Source organism: Fukomys damarensis, unplaced genomic scaffold (genome assembly GCF_012274545.1).
Source record: "Fukomys damarensis isolate Sample0158 unplaced genomic scaffold, DMR_v1.0_HiC HiC_scaffold_12, whole genome shotgun sequence".
NCBI lineage: Eukaryota > Metazoa > Chordata > Mammalia > Rodentia > Bathyergidae > Fukomys > Fukomys damarensis.
The window spans coordinates 59,072,283-59,085,152 of record NW_022900924.1 but is presented as its reverse complement, the minus strand read 5'-3'; the positions used below and the strand labels follow the sequence as shown (position 1 = coordinate 59,085,152).

Here is a 12,870-nt window from a genome sequence, read left to right as displayed (position 1 = left end):
GCTGCACACCAGGAGGGAACGCCCCTCATTTGTCATCAAAATGGCCGGAGGTTGCCTTGCAGGGAGTGAGTTAAAGGAAAACATCTTGTCACCTCACAGATGAGACTTTGACCCCTCCAATGTCCATCCTCTGCTGTGGCTATTTCCTATGCCCAGCGTCCAACCAAAAGGCTTGCATTTCCTCTTGCTGTGGCTCCTGCATTTTGCCATTTCCAAGAAGTTGCACAAAGGTAGGGACAGATGATGTCCGTGCAGGAGGTCCTTGATGGGATTTCTCAGATCCACTTAAGCCTGATTGAGTTTCGCTTGTAGCCTGACTTCCTGAGAGATCCTGCTTCCAGTGGCTCCAACTGCTAAAGAATTCTGGCCAGAGATGAGCCAGTGCTGTCCCAACATTAGCTGTGTGAAACCTTCCTTTCCTGATGGTGTCCCCAGTTAGCTTATCAGTGCTGCTTGAACGTAGGACAGTCATCGGGGCTTAGCAGCTTACTCTAGTGCTAGCAGCCTGAGTTCCCCCAGGGACACTGGGTCCTCCTTCAGCCCAGGCCATTGCTAAGGAGAGGTAGAAACTTGTCTCCCTGTCACTGCCCTTTGATTGGCCCAAGTGCACCATCTCCCTTTGCCAGCACCTGTCTTCAGAATAGATTTTTCTAAAAAATGCTTTTTGAGATGATCTTGCTATATATAGTTCAGGCTGGCCTCAAACTGGCAATCCCAAATGCTGGGATTATAGGTGGGGCCACCACACCCAGCATTATTCTCAATTCTCTTTTCCCCTTACGGGTGTTTTTGTCTTGTTTTTGACCCAGTACTTGTTTGCAGTACATTTAATTCACTTGTTTGGCCTGAATTTGGAAAATGACTTACTGTGTACTTCACATGCTTAAGATTCCACTTGCTGGAACGGAGCCTGTAACTGTTGACACACATCTTGGGGATTTGCTTTTGTGCTTTAGAGAAACTGAATCCTGTCCAGAACTCTAGCATTTCCTTTTTTTTTTCACTTCCTCTGCTTTCTTAAATGCGTTAGGGACGCTGCCTTTCCTAGGACTCTGGGCAATAAACATTTTTCTAATAATACCCACGCAAGCACAAGGATCTGAGTTTGATCCCCAGTACCAAAAAACAGTATCCTGTTGAAGTTCATGACTGTGGTATGGCAAAAAGGATGAGAGGATTAGTCTGCGTCCGTGTTCAATATGAACCCCAAGAAGGCCCAGAGGAGGCTGCCGTTAACTGAGACCCCCCTCAGGTGAGAATGTCTCCAGTGACAGCCTGAACTGAAGCCTCTGTGGCCTTTTATATTTGGCCTTTTATTGATAAAATCAGGAAGCAAGAGAAAAATGAAAGGGGGTGGGGCAGGAAGATCAGGGTTGTCTGTTTAGTGACCTGACCTTGGAACCAACCTAAACGATGATTGGGAGTGTGAGAGAAGGCCATGGTTACTTAAGGAGTATTTCTTCCTTAAGCAGTATGATCCTCCTTGGACTAAAGGCTATCTTTTAATCTCTAATCCTGCATTCCAGGAGGTTTGGGGCATGTGGCTCCAAAAGCCCCTTGCCTCTGTATCTCCACCTCATACCGTACCTCTGGCCAATGGCCCCACATGTCCTGTTTTGTTTTATTCATGCATTTGGGAAAGTGGGATGGGGTGAAGGGAGGAAGGATATTGGGCTTGGTGGAGAGGCCACCGTGGCCTCTGTACACGGCATCTGTTGAAATAGTACACAGAGGGCCCTTAGGGCTGCATGAAAGAGCAAAAAAAAATTATTCCAATAGCAGAATCCAATTGCGAAGGCTGAGACTGGAGAACCGCTTTTGAGATGGAGCCAGTAGGCTATATCTTAAGACAGATTTCAGACTCCCTTAATGGGTTCTATAAGGTGTAACCATATTGACAGGAGTTAAAGACATCTTCACAGCTCTGTTAAGTTTTTGAAACAGTGTTAATGACCACAAATAGACTAATTACTCAATATACAAGTGTATATCATTTATACAATTACAAAAGTGTTTAATCAAAACCAATAGATATAGATCAACTTTAAATGTCAGGACTAAATGTAAAGAGATGTGAAATTTTGATAATCTTATGTTTAAGGTCTAAACATACATTGTATAAAAGAGAGCACCTAATGGTTGCTTTGTATGAAGCTTACATAGTCTTCATTATATAAACTTAATTTTAAAGCTTAGACACACAGCCTAGCTTATTTTTAGATGTGTACATACATGTCTATATGTTATGTCAAAACTAAGATAATAGTTGCTTATTTAATCAATCATGAACTGATTATTGAAAACATTTTACAGGTTAAAATTTCAATACTCTCTTAAAACTCCCTTTTTGGTAACTGAAAGCCTAAAGATGAGAATTCAAGAAACTTATTTTAGCAAAACATAGAACCTTTGTTTTTAAATTTAGTTTGTAAATTTAACCAAGAGCATCTCAATACTTTAATTTTTTAAAATCATCATTGAGTTTATTGGTACTTTTTAGGGCACCTCAATACTTTAAGAAAACAATATTTTTTCTACATAGAAATCCTATTTATTTATTTACTTGGTACCAAGGATTGAACTCAGGTCCCTACGCTTGAGAAGCAGGCAGCAGCTAAATCCCCGGCCTGAAAAACCTTTTAATTACAGCCCAAAACAATTATTTTAGATGACCCATCATTAACAACACTTACTTAAAGTTATATGTTTTATTTTTTTTAATATGAAAATTTATTTTACATGGGAAACCAAGCATGTTTCTAATGTGGTTTACTTCCTGTATGTAATAGAATAATTCACTTCGAAGAAGTAAGTTCTCAGATGTTAAATTTAGATGTTTTAGGGAATAAACAGTGTGAAATAATAATTTCTTTGAAGGCAGATACTATTTTTTAACTGACCAAATCATAAAAACAGCATGGTAGGTACCTTAGCTCATCCTTCTGTCAAGCCTATTGACCTTGGTCTTCCCTATTTCCAGCATCTCCACCTTCCACAAAATGGGTGGTCTTTTTCTTCATTCCACCTCGTGGAGGAGATAATTTGAAGAGCCACAGGAAGTTACTGGACTCTGAAGCATTTTTCCAACAGTACAGATCTCATGAATCAGATCTTCCATGCAAGTGATGCCGTATTTACCAAGAGATCAAGCAATCAGTCTGTTACCGGTCAAGGCCATTCGCTTCTTATTGATTTGGCCATAGCCACGCTTGTATATTAGTGCATTTACTGACTTCAGGTTTGGGTATCCCATGCAGTATATGGTTCCACAATTCTCAGCATTAATCGAAGTCTCAAGCCTACCACTGAAGATTTGGCAAAGGCGAAGAGGCTGCAACACCTTGCAGACCTTTGGACTCACACCACTGATATCCCCGATCCAGATGACACATGCCAATTTGGGATCTGCAGTACAGAGAAGTTGCCAGCTTTCCTTGCCATCCTAGCCATTCGAATCTCAATTCTGCACATCTGTCTATAGCCCTTATGACAGTGCTTGGCTTTTTCATAGATGAACTTCCTCCTCACCTTTCAAAACATTTTTTGAGCAAACTTCTTTCTCAGACACTACCTTCAGTTCTGTGAAACGTCTTTGCTTTTTCTTAAGGGTTTCTGGCACAGCAGGAACCTTCTTTTTCTTCTCTTTGACACCCCCCATAGTTCCAGCCAGAAGAGTAATAATCTTCAGATCATAATTAGAATAGGATACGATGATGAGAAGAAAATCCACACATTTTCAATAGCTGAAATCTGGTATTCTGTACCAAATCCCAGTACCGGTCACTGTATGGATGATGCTGCACTGCACCTTGGTGAGGTCAGTTGAGGTCTGCTCACCTACACAGCGATGCTTCTAACAGTGCCTTTGTTAGGAACTCCTTTGGGGGCAGTTTTTATGAAAACAAAATTTCCTAACAAAATAATGAGAACAGTGGTTAACAGCAGTTACTCAGAAAGCCCTTCAAGGCTCAAGAGAAGTCAAGGACAAGTCATGTACAGTCCTGACCCCAGGACTTTACCACCAGCGCTGTGCCCTGGGCCTGGCCCACGCAGCTCCAGTGTCCATGTCACACATTGTCCGTGTCACAAGGAGACTGTTTCTTAGAAGACCCTGGAGCTCGAGAGATAGATGCAGGTGGCTGGAGAGCAAGGGCAGGGAGCTTGGGAGGGTGGGTGGGCACCTCGAGCATTAAAACTGGGCTTTTGAGCCTGGTGTAACCCCAAGCAGTGGAGGCGGGGACAGAAATTAGCATTTATGGTGTGATGCCAGCCCGACTCCACCCTGAGCCTCAACACCATCTTTTATCTGGGCTGGACAAAGCACCCAAAACCCCATCCAGCTTGGCAGAAAATGTGCTGCAGCTGCAGGATGTTGTGTAGGTCACCTAGTGCCCCCGACTAACCTGGCATATTCCGCACCTGTAAGATTCCGCTTGCTCTCCCCAGAGCCTCCCCAACTGAAAGCATGGTTTAAAAGGAGAAATCAAACCACTTCTCAGCACTGAGTTCTTTCCGGGCACTAGACTCCTCTTGGATGCCGACTTTAATAAACAGATTCAAATCTGATACAGAGTGTGGCATATTTCTGTTGTTCCAACTTTCATGCCTATATCAATGACATGAGTTTAATGGGCTCTTTTGAGTCCAAAAACATTCTGCCTTCGAGTTTCAGGATAATTGACTAATGGAGCAAGCACCCTCGGCAGAGCATAGCTTTGCGTGCTGCTCTCTTCTCTGCCTCTCCAAGTCCACCCCAGGTGCTGTCACTTGGCCCCGGTGTCCGGCTTCGGGTAGCACAGCTCTGCCACTGTCACCCAGATGTGTAAGGCCAGCATGATCACAAAACGGGTGAGAACTGTCTGATCCTTGGTGGTCATGAAGGTTGTTATTCTTGCTGCCCAGAGGTTCCAGATAAGCACACTGGCGGTGCCTGAATCCCACACCTTCCACAGGCATTGCAGCTGCACGAACTTGCTGGCCATGCTGACCAATGTGCACAGCTTCCTGGCCATGGCCTCCTTGTGTGGGCCAAGGATGAACCAAGACAACAGGCGTACAGCCAGTTATGGTGCAGCCTGTTTCACATCCCCAAGGAAGTGAAAGATGCAAAATAGGAGGACAACATCTTGCGCAGTGAGTATGGGGTACTCCAGCTAGGTGATCATAGTAACACTGGTAACGGAGGAAGACCAGGAACCCTGCCAGCTGGAGCAGCAAGCTTGGGAGGCCGCCAGCTGGGCGTGGATCTGGGTGGCTTGAGCGGGCACACACAGCCAGCTCCAGGTGCAGAACTGCAGCAGCTCGGCCTCCATGGTAGGTGTGCTGTGTGTGTCCACTGCAGGCTATGTGTTATCTTTTTTTTTTTGGTACCGGGGATTGAACTCGGGTCCTTGCGCTTGTGAGGCAGGCCACCGAACTGCTGAGCTAAATCCCCGGCCTGTATGTGTTATCTTTGACAAAGAAAAACTCGTAAATTATGGTACACAAACAATAACAGACACTGTATTTATGGAAGACATTTTTTTTGGTCAGGGGATCAGACTCAGGACCTTGTGATTTTGAGGCAGGTGTGGTGCCCCTGAGCTACATCCCCAGCCCTATAAAACTAATTTTTTTTTTCCCCCCCGGTACCAGGGATTGAACTCGGGTCCTTGTGCTTGCAAGGCAGGCCACCAAACCGCTGAGCTAAATCCCCAGCCCCAGTATAAAACTAATTTTTTTTTTTGAGTTTATTGGTACATTTAGGGATACAGTACAGTTACATTCATTGTTGGGATCTTGTACCTCTACATGACAAGTCTTGATTCTCATTTTTTCCCCTTACCTCTGCCCTCCCTTCACCCCCTCCTCCCCTCCCCATCTACAAACACTTTATTTTCATCTTTTCATTCTCTCACATTTTTTTCTTTTCCCTTTTTACTCTTCCCCTACCCATCCCACCTTCCCTACACCTTTAGCTCCTTTCTTCCCATTTCTAAATGTCAGTAATCTTATTAGAATCTTATGCATTGTTGCAGATTATTCACACCAGGGAAACTATTCGGTATTTACACATGTGGGACTTATTTATTTCACTTAGGAGTATATCTTCAATATGTATCCATTTTCCTATGAATGAATCTATTCTCTCGTTCTTTATGGCTGAGTAATATTCCATTTTATAGAAAAACCACATCTTCTTTATCCAGTTTCCAACGGATGGGCAAATAGGTTGTTTCCAAGATTTAGCTATTACAAACTGTGCCGCTATAAACATGGGTGCACATACTTCTCTGTGATATGATTCTTTCAGTTCTCTTGGAAAGATACCCAACAGAGGGATGGCTGGGTCAAATGGAACCTCCAGTCCAAGCTCTTTGAGGTATCTCCATATTGATTTCCATAGTGGTTGCACTAGTCTGCACTCCCACCAACAATGGAGGAGGGTTCCTTTCTCCCCACAACCCCGCCAACATTTGTTATTGTGTGATTTCTTGATAGCAGCCATTCTTTGTGGGGTGAGGTGGAATCTCAGTGTTGTTTTCATCTGCATCTCTCGAATGACCAGTGATGTGGAACATTTTTTCATATATTTTCTTGCTGCTTTCACTTCTTTGTATGAGAAATGTCTGTTCATTTCGGATGCCCATTTTTGGATCGGGTCTTTATATTTGGGGGGACTGATTGTTTTGAGTTCTTTATATATCCTTGATAATAGTCCTTTGTCTGAGGTACAGCTGGTAAAAATTTTTTCCCACATTGTAGATTGTCTCTTAGTTCTGCTAATGGTTTCTTTTGAAGTACAGAAGCTTTTTAGTAAGATGAGATCCCAGTTGTTGATTCTTTCTGCTAGTTCCCGTGCTACTGAGGATTTGTTCATAAAGTCTTTTCCTATACCAATGTCTTCCAGAGTTCTGCCTAACTTACTTTCCAGCAAGTTTAATGTTTCTGTTTTAATATTTAGATCTTTAATCCATTTGGATTTTAATTTAGTGCATGGCGAAAGATAAGGGTCTAATTTTAATCTGTGACAGGTTGATATCCAGTTTTTCCAACACCATTTATTAAAGAGGCTATCTTTCCTCCACTGAGGATGGTGAGCTCCTTTGTCGAAGATGAGGTAGCTGAGTACATCTGCATTTGTTTTTGTGTCTTCCAGTCTGTTCCATTGATCCTCAGGCCTATTTCTTTGCCAGTACCATGCTGATTTTATCACAGTGGCTTTGTAGTATAGTTTCAAATTGGGAATTGTTACACCTGGTGCCATGTGACTGTTGCCTATAATGGCTTTTGCTATTCTAGGTCTCTTGTGGTTCCAAATGAATTTTTGGATTCTTTTTTCTAGTTCTGTGAAATATAGTGTTGGAATTTCAATTGGCATTGCATTGAATGTATATAGCAGTTTCGGTAGTATGGCCATTTTCACTATGTTGATTCTTCCTACCCAGGAGCAGGGGATATCTTTCCATTTTTTTATATCCTCTTCGATTTCTTTTTTCAGAGTGCTGTAGTTTTCAGTGTAGAGATCTTTTGTTTCTTTTGTTAGATTGATTCCTAGATACTTCATTTTTTTGGATGCTATTGTAAAAGGAATTTTTTCCCTTATTTCTCTTTCTGTCTGTCTGTTATTTGTGTATAGAAAGGCTATTGATTTTTGGGTATTCACCTTGTATCCAGATACTTTACTGAATCTGTCAATTAAGTCTAGAAGTTTTTTGGTGGAGTTTTTTGGATCTTCAATGTAGAGTATCATATCATCAGCAAATAATGATAGTTTAACTTCTTCCTTTCCTATCTTTATTGCTTTAATTTCTTTCTCTTGTCTAATTGCTGTGGCTAATGTTTCCAGAACTATATTGAAGAGAAGTGGCGATAGTGGGCATCCTTGTCTTGTTCCTGATTTTAACATGAAGGTTTTCAGTTTTTGGCCATTCAATATGATGTTGGCTGATGGTTTTTCATAAATAGCCTTTATTAAATTGAGGTATAGACCATCTATTCCAATTTTTTGCAGGGTTTTTATCATGAATGGGTGTTGAATTTTATCAAATGCTTTTTCTGCATCTATTGAGAGGATCATATGGTTTTTGTCCTTGACTTTGTTAATATAATGTATTACATTCACTGACTTTCGTATGTTGAACCACCCTTGCATCTCTGGAATAAATCCGACTTGGTCATGATGGATGATCTTCTTAATAATCCTCTGTATTCTGTTTGCTAGTATCTTATTAAGGATTTTTGCATCTATATTCATTAAGGAGATTGGTCTGTAGTTCTCCTTTTTGGTTGTATCTTTCTCTGGTTTGGGAATCAGAGTGATACTTGCTTCCAGGAATGAATTTGGAAGTATAGCTTCTCTTTCAATTTCATTGAAAAGTTTGAAGAGTAATGGTAGTAGTTCTTCTCTAAATGTCTTGTAAAATTCAGCAGTGAATCCATCAGGGCCTGGGCTTTTCTTTGTTGGTAAGTTTTTAATTACATTTTCAATTTCACTGATTGTGATTGGGGTGTTTAAAATGTTTTTATCTTCTTCGTTCAACTTTGGTAATTCATAAGTATCTAGAAATCTGTCCATTTCTTCTGTGTTTTCCATTTTATTAGAGTACAGGTTCTCAAAGTAGGTGTTCATGATCCTCTGGATTTCTTTCGGATCTTAAAACTAATTTTTGATATTATCTTGGTTACCTAAGACCCTGGATGGAAATATGCTTCCAACTTTACAGACATTTTTACTTTTGTCAGCTGATGTAAATGAGCCTGCTGTTACAGTGTATGAGCCACAGTATTTAATATAATGTATTGAGTGTTTATCCATAAGAAAATTTAAGTAGAACTTTTGGAGGATAAAAAGTCTCAGCCTAGAGAACTGTGAGCAATAAATTCTGTCACCTATAAATTGCCCCGTCTCAGGCACTCTGTCATGGGAGTACAAAAAGGATTAAGACCTCTAACAACATCCAAACACAATCACAAGTATTCAAAATGTATATACTCCTAGCAGTCTCAATACTGTTTTGCACAGAAACAGTTTTAAACACTACTTTTATAAAGCAATTTATATAATTCTTTAAACATTTATAAATTAATAAAGTATTTAAATTTCTGCTTACGTTTCAGTATGATCCACTGATCATTTTACCATGTGCTAGCCCTTACATTTTAATAATGTAAAGGTTTTCATGTACATGCACATTCTATATTAAGTTTTAAGCACCAGGTACATGGAAGCAAAGCTGCTATTATTTCCCCAAAAGCTTTCCCTTAGGAGTCTTAGACATGTCCATTGCCATTTTCACACTTTTTCTGTTTTGACATAGTTAGTCCTAGGAGCTGGACACTTCTACAGCCCTGAATATCATCATCTGAGCAAGGAGGACCTGCCTGTCCCTTAGTCCCAATGTCCTGGTGTACTTTATGTTCCAGCAAGTACCCTGAACAGCACGGATGAGCTGCTGCCCTGGGAAGAGCAGAGAAGACCGAGGTGGAGGACTACAGGTTGCCTTGCAGACCCACACGGTGATGATGGGAGAGCCACGCAGAAGGAGGGTGCACCAGGGGAGCCGGCCAAACTCCTCCTGCCCTTATTGTAATGCAGTATTTAAAAAATTATTTTGTTATCTTTTGGTATCGGGGATCAAACACGGGACCTCGCACATATGAAGCAGGCAGCAAAAACACTGAGCCAAATAAATCCCTGGCCCTCCCTTTGTCACAACAGGAAAGTCTCGGGCAAATGATAAGTTGGAAGAGCTGCAGAGATGAGTTCTAAGCTGGGCTGTCGCAGGCCTTGGGCCTGCCCCTCTGCCCAGCATTGCGTAGCTTGGCTGCTGTGGCCTGGGAGAATGAGGAGCTGTCTGGTTCACCCCTCAGCTGCCCTAAGGTCCAGGAGAATCCCATTCCCCTGCCTGCTCTCAGCTGTTCGTGCTGATTCCTTCTGGCCACCAGGGGGCAGTGGAGCGCAACAATTGCACAGACTGGATCAGAAATCAAGGCTCTTTTCTCTTTTTCTCTCTTTCTCCTTCCTCCCTTCTCCCTCCCCCTCTGTCTCTCTCCCCCCTCCTCTTCCTCTCTCCCTCTCACTCCCTTCTCCCCCTGCCTCCTTCTTTTCTTCTTTCTTTCCTTTTTCTTTTTTCTTTTGGTATTAGCCATTGAACCCCAGGGCTTTTGCATGGAGCTATATCCCCAACCCATATATACTTCTTGTTTTGTTTTTTGAAACAGGGTCTCACTCTCCTTCATATTTTTAAAATTTTGAGACAGGGTCTCACTATATCTCTGAATTGCCCAGGCTAGGCTTAAACTTGCAATCTTCCTGCCTGAGGCTCCCAGGCCTATAATTCCAGCATTCTGGGTAGCTGAGGCAGGAGGATCCCAAGTTCAAACCCAGGCTTGGCAACTTAGGGACTTAGCAAGTTCCTATTTCAAAACAAAGGATTTTTTGAAGGGCAGGGCTGGGGATGTAGATCAATGGGAAGGTCCTGGATTCAATCCCCAGTGTTATAAAACAAAAACAAATCACATTTCTACCTATGACTGTGGATTTGAGAAAATTACTGAAGATTTTTGTGTATCAGTTTCATCACTGTAAATTGGGAATGATGAAAAGCTCTACCTAACAGGGTTGTTGTAGGGACTGGGAGAGATGATATATGTTCAGCACAGGAAGAGTAGAGATGTTATACGTCAGCCACATATGCTGGAACACGTTGTCGACTTCAGAGTCACAGGCTTAGAATCTAGGGTTTTAATTTTTCAAGGGACAATGAATTAGAGATGTAGCTTCTATTTATAGAGATCTTATGTGTCTTGGCAGTGCTATTATCATATTAAAAAAACAAAACCTTATAATTAATTGTGAACAATTAACCTATTGTGAAAGGGCCAGAGATACCTTGGGATCCATGATTTTCACGGGCACTTTCTTCCCAAACTACCAGACACTTGACTGCTTGGTAGCATAGAATTAAAACAAAAATAATTTTCTTGTTTCTTTGAATTCTTTTTATTTCAAAGATGATTTCCATTTACTTAGGGTCCTGCTTCACTGTTTGGATTTCTTGTCTCTGGGTAACTGACAGCACAATTACAACCACAGTCAGGGGCCACACTACCGCAATGTCACAGGGACACTTTTTCATCTGTGCCTTCTATTAGTAGAGGTCCTGCCCAGCTCTTCCCCAGGGGTATATTGGATGGAAACAGTGCCTGGATTGGATGCAGGATGCGTAACAGCCCGATAATTTGGGAACATGCTGTCCATTATTATGCCAGGTGTCCCTGGCCAGAGCACAATGGTGAGTGGGCCCAGCAGAGCAGAGGGAGACCGACAGATGTGGGGCGGGGCTTGGAACACAGAGGCCTTGTCTGTGAGGTTTACTGGACCCTGTCCCCGTTTACCACGGAATCCGGCCCTGTGAGCCCCAGATCTGCAGGGTCAGGGTTGAAATCCTGATGGGACCGCTATACTCCACAAATCAAGACTGAAGCGCAGATAAGGAACCATTCAGATTTGTTTCTCTCGTATTTGATCAACCAGTTCATTTTTACTTTCCAGTAATTTAAAATGGTCTTATTTATAAAACAAAGCACTAACTTTTCCATATTCATACAGTAAAGTAGTGTTGTTGAAAATCTCTGGCCTTTTGTCTTTTGAAATCAGGGTGGTATGCAGTCAAATCTTTTGAAATAAAAAAGCAACATTTAATATTTTGACATGTAATTTTGTTTGTTAGACACACAACCATTGCCTGCTTGTAGATACAGCTTTAGGTACATTTAAGTTTTGAGGTGAAATACAGGAGTGTTCTTTGTGGGGGTGTTGAGACAGGGTGTCACTATGTAGTTGAGACTGACCTGGAACTCACTGTGTAGCCCAGGCTGCTCTCAAACTCACAGAGATCCTCCTGCTTTGGCCTCCTGAGTGCTGGGATTACAGGCATGAGCCACCACGTCCGGTTAAGGAGTGTCCTTATATTACAAGTGACACACACATCTCCTTTCTTCAGATAACTTTCTTCTGTAGGTAATTCACTTGCTTTATACTAATTTTCAATAAGCTCTCTAAAAAATGTTTGACATTAGGTTTAGAGAAAATATTCTGTGCCTTGAAAGGAAAAAGTCACCAAATAAGAATAAAGTCTTCGAATTGAAAAATATGATTGTCAAAATGAACTGTAAAGTTCGGTAGGGGGAGTCTAATGAGAAAACTATAAAAGGGAAAACATAAAGTCACAATTGGAAACAGGTGAAGAAGGAGGGGCAGTTTAGAAGATCCATTTAGACAGTTCAGTAGTCAAATAATAAAAATTTCAGGAAGAAATGGAGAGAAATAAATTAATAAAAGCAAAAGGAAAAAGTTCAAAATGGAATGTTTATGAATTTCCAGATGAAAATGGTCCATTCAGTGGGGATGAGGAGTCCTAAAGAGGTGCAGCTCAGTGGCTTCAGAACAGTGGGTTAGAATAAGAACCCAGGCTGGGGCTGCTGCCCAGGTCCCGGGGCTTGCTCATATGGCAGGCCTGGATTCCATCCTCAGAGCCCTAAAACAAAATGAAATGAAAAACAAAAAGAAAAATTCTGAACATTTCCAGAGGGTTGGGAAGAAAATGTCATAGACAAACAAAAACAAAAAAGACTAAAGCAACACAAAGAAATGGAAATTTGAAAGGTCCAGAGCTTCTCAAAAACCACACTGGAGAAAACTTTAGAAAAACAATACATCTAGTAATTCTGAAGGAAAATAACTTTGAGCCTAGAATTCTATACCCAAACAGGTAATCAAAGTGTGAGGGCAGAATAAAGTCATTTTTAGATAGGCAAGCACTAGAAAAATTCATTTTATAGAAGAAACCCTATTTATTTAGATATTTATGTGTTTAGCAGCACGTA

General features: G+C 41.5%; 1 pseudogene; it reads right to left on the bottom strand.

Moving 5' to 3' along the window:
- Positions 1-2,929: 2,929 nt before the first annotated feature.
- Positions 2,930-3,658, bottom strand: LOC104862463 (annotated as a pseudogene).
- Between the last annotated feature and the right edge of the window lie 9,212 nt (positions 3,659-12,870).